The following is a 4,439-nucleotide window of genomic DNA, read 5'->3' on the forward strand; positions in this document are numbered from 1 at the left end:
TTAAAGGAATCTCTATACTGTGACATAGAGGATTCCACATTTTCTTGTTCCCTTCTCTTTCATATGAGCAGGAGCAAGGACAAAGGCATTCTTGTTGAAGCTGATCCTGAACCCGAAAGGACTTTGAAGAGAAAGCTAAGAGAAGCCAAAGCACAACTCTCTTTAGAGGACCTGACCGAATTCTTCAAGGAAGAAAACATGGCAGCAGAAAACAACAACAATGCAAACAATGCAAGGAAGGTGCTGGGTGACTTTACTGCACCTACTCCTGATTTTTATGGGAGAAGCATCTCTATCCCTGCCATTGGAGCAAACAACTTTGAGCTTAAGCCTCAATTAGTTTCTCTAATGCAACAGAATTGCAAGTTCCATGGACTTCCAATGGAAGATCCTCATCAGTTTTTAGCTGAATCCTTGCAAATCTGTGACACAGTCAAGACTAATGGGGTTAACCCTGAAGTCTATAGACTGATGCTATTCCCTTTTGCTGTAAGAGACAGAGCTAGAATATGGTTGGACTCTCAACCTAAAGAAAGCCTGGACTCATGGGAAAAGCTAGTCAATGCCTTCTTGGCAAAATTCTTTCCACCACAAAGATGGAGTAAGCTTAGAGTGGAAGTCCAAACCTTTAGACAAAAGGATGGAGAATCCCTCTATGAAGCTTGGGAAAGATACAAACAATTAATCAGAAAATGTCCTTCTGACATGTTTTCTGAATGGAGCATCATAGGTATTTTCTATGATGGTCTCTCTGAACTATCTAAGATGTCCTTGGATAGCTCTGCAGGAGGATCTCTTCATCTGAAGAAGACGCCTACTGAAGCTCAAGAACTGATTGAAATGGTTGCAAATAACCAATTCATGTACACTTCTGAAAGAAATCCTGTGAACAATGGGACTAATCAGAAGAAAGGAGTTCTTGAGATTGATGCTCTGAATGCCATACTGGCTCAGAATAAGATATTGACTCAACAAGTCAATTTGATTTCTCAAAGTCTGTCTGGAATGCAAAATGCACCAAACAGTACTAAGGATGCTTCATCTGAGGAAGAAGCTTATGATCCTGAGAACCTTCCATGGAAGAGGTGAATTACCTAGGAGAACCCTATGGAAACACCTATAATTCTTCATGGAGAATCACCCAAATCTCTCATGGAAGAATCAAGAGAGACCTCAACAAGGTTTCAATAACAATAATGGTGGAAGAAACAGGTTTAGCAATGGCAAGCCTTTTCCATCATCTTCTCAGCAACAGACAGAGAGTTCTAAGCAGAATACTTCTGACTTAGCAACAATGGTCTCTGATCTAATAAAGACCACTCAAAGTTTCATGAATGAAACAAGGTCCTCCATCAGAAATTTGGAAGGACAAGTGGGTCAGCTGAGCAAGAAAGTTACTGAACTCCCTCCTAGCACTCTCCAAGTAATACAGAAGAAAATCCAAAAGGAGAGTGCAAAGCCATAGACATGGCCGAATTCTGGGAGGAAGGAGAGGCAGTGAACGCCACTGAGGAAGACCTCAATGGGCGTGCACTGGCCTCCAGTGAGTTCCCCAATGAGGAACCATGGGAATCTGAGGCTCAAAATGAGACCATAGAGATTCCATTGGACTTACTTCTGCCATTCATGAGCTCTGATGAGTATTCTTCCTCTGAAGAGGATGAGTATGTTACTGAAGAGCAAGTTGCTAAATACCTTGGAGCAATCATGAAACTAAATGACAAGTATTTGGAAATGAGACTTGGGAGGATGAACCTCCCTGCTCACCAAAGAACTGGATGACTTGTCTAGGCAGAAACTACCTCAAAAGAGGCAGGATCCTGGGAAGTTTTCTATACCTTGTACCATAGGCACCATGACCTTCAAGAAGGCCTTGTGTGACTTAGGGTCAAGTGTAAACCTCATGCCCCTCTCTGTAATGGAGAAATTAGGGATCTTAGAGGTGCAAGCTGCAAGAATCTTATTAGAGATGGCAGACAACTCAAGAAAACAAGCTCATGGACTTGTAGAGAATGTTTTGGTGAAGATTGAAGACCATTACATCCCTACTGACTTCATAGTCCTAGAGACTAGGAAGTGCATGGATGAATCCATCATCCTTGGCAGACCCTTCCTAGCCACAGCAAAGGCTGTGATTGATGTTGATAGAGGAGAGTTGATCATTCAAGTGAATGAAGAATCCTTGGTGTTTAAGGCCCAAGGACATCCCTCTGTCATCATGGAGAAGAAGCATGAAGAGCTTCTCTCAAAACAGAGCCAAACAGAGCCTCCACAGTCAAACTCTAAGTTTGGTGTTGGGAGGCTACAACCAAACTCTAAGTTTGGTGTTGAAACCCCACATTCAAACTCTAAGTTTGGTGTTGGGAGGTTTCAACACGGTTCTGAGTGTTTCTGAGGCTCCATGGGAGTCCTCTGTCAAGCTAATGACACTAAAGAAGCGCTTGTTGGGAGGCAACCCAATGTTTTATAATTAATTATTTTCTTTTGTTATTTTATCTTTTTTTGTAGGTTGATGATCATAAGAAGTCACAAAAACAATGAAAAAAGCAAAAACAAAATGAAAAACAGGAAGAAAAACAGCACACCCTGGAGGAAGATGCTGCTGGCGTTCAAACGCCAGTCAGCCTAGCAGTTGGGCGTTTAACGCCCAGTCTGGCACCTTTCTGGGCGTTTAACGCCAGAAAAGGGCACCAGACTGGCGTTAAACGCCAGTAAAGGGCAACAACCTGGCGTTAAACGCCAGGAATGGGCACCAGCCCGGCGTTTAACGCCAGAAATGGCTCAAAACGTGATTTTGAGCAACTTTTGGTGCAGGGATGACTTTTCCTTGACACTACAGGATCTGTGGACCCCACAGGACCCTACCATCACTCTCTCTCTTCTTCCCCCACTCACCAATCACCTCAAAACCTCTTCCCCAAAAACCCCTCACCTATCAAATCCATCTTTCTTTCACCACTCACATCCATCCTTCATAAAACCCCACCAACCTCACCTTCAAATTCAAACCACTTTCCCTCCCAAACCCACCCTCAAATGGCCGAACCCTCATCCCCCTCTTTCCTATATAAACCCCTCTTTACCCCTTCATTTTCCCACTACCTAAACACCACTTCTCCCCCTCCTTGGCCGAATACACCACCATCTCCCTCCTCCTCATTTCTTCTTCTTCTACTCTCTTCTTTCTTCTTTTGCTCGAGGACGAGCAAACATTTTAAGTTTGGTGTGGCAAAAGCATTGCTTTTTCATAACCATTTATGGCATCCAAGGCCGGAGAAACCTCTAAAAAGAGGAAAGGGAAGGCAAAGGCTTCCACCTCCGAGTCATGGGAGATGGATAGATTCCTCTCAAGGGTGCATCAAGACCACTTCTATGAAGTTGTGGCCTTGAAGAAGGTGATCCCCGAAGTCCCCTTTTTACTCAAAAAGGGTGAATATCCGGAGATCCGCCATGAGATCCAAAGAAGAGGTTGGGAAGTTCTCACCAACCCCATTCAACAAGTTGGAATCTTGATGGTTCAAGAGTTCTATGCCAATGCATGGATCACAAAGAACCATGACCAAAGTGTGAACCCGAATCCAAAGAATTATATCACTATGGTTCGGGGGAAATACTTGGATTTTAGTCCGGAGAGTGTGAGGGTGGCGTTCAACTTGCCTATGATGCAAGGAGATGAGCATCCTTTCACTAGAAGGGTCAACTTTGATCAAAGGTTGGACCAAGTCCTCACAGTCATATGTGAAGAGGGCGCACAATGGAGGCAAGACTCAAGAGGAAAGCCGGTTCAATTGAGAAGGCATGACCTCAAACCCGTGGCTAGAGGATGGTTAGAGTTCATACAACGCTCAATCATTCCCACTAGCAACCGGTCCGAAGTTACCATAGACCGGGCCATCATGATCCATAGCATCATGATTGGAGAAGAAATAGAAGTTCATGAGTTGGAGTTGACATAGAAGGAGATATCCCCATTGATGAGGACAAGCCCATCACCAAGAAAAGGATGGAATACACAAGAGACCCCTCTCATCAAGAAATCCCTGAGATTCCTCAAGGGATGAACTTTCCTCCACAAAACTATTGGGAGCAACTGAATGCCTCCCTAGGAGAGTTGAGTTCCAATATGGGACAACTAAGGGTGGAGCACCAAGAACACTCCATTCTCCTCCATGAAATTAGAGAAGATCAAAGAATCATGAGGGAGGAGCAACAAAGACAAGGAAGAGGCATTGAGGAGCTCAAGCACTCCATAGGACCTTCAAAAGCAAGGAAGAGCCGCCATCACTAAGGTGGACCCATTCCTTGATTTCCTTGTTCTTTATTCCTTTGTTTTTCGAATTTTATGCTTTATGTTATCCATGTTTGTGTCTTATGATCATTAGTGTCTTAGTGTCTATGCCTTAAAGTTATGAATGTCCTATGAATCCATCACCTTTCTT

At 43.7% G+C, this 4,439-nt stretch overlaps 1 non-coding gene across 1 annotated transcript; it reads right to left on the reverse strand.

Moving 5' to 3' along the window:
• Window positions 1-603: 603 nt before the first annotated feature.
• On the reverse strand, window positions 604-707 carry LOC130983349 (small nucleolar RNA R71). The gene has a single exon (XR_009087345.1). It is a non-coding gene; the product is annotated as a small nucleolar RNA R71 (small nucleolar RNA).
• Between the last annotated feature and the right edge of the window lie 3,732 nt (window positions 708-4,439).

Source organism: Arachis stenosperma, chromosome 5, assembly GCF_014773155.1.
Source record: "Arachis stenosperma cultivar V10309 chromosome 5, arast.V10309.gnm1.PFL2, whole genome shotgun sequence".
In the NCBI taxonomy this organism is placed as follows: domain Eukaryota; kingdom Viridiplantae; phylum Streptophyta; class Magnoliopsida; order Fabales; family Fabaceae; genus Arachis; species Arachis stenosperma.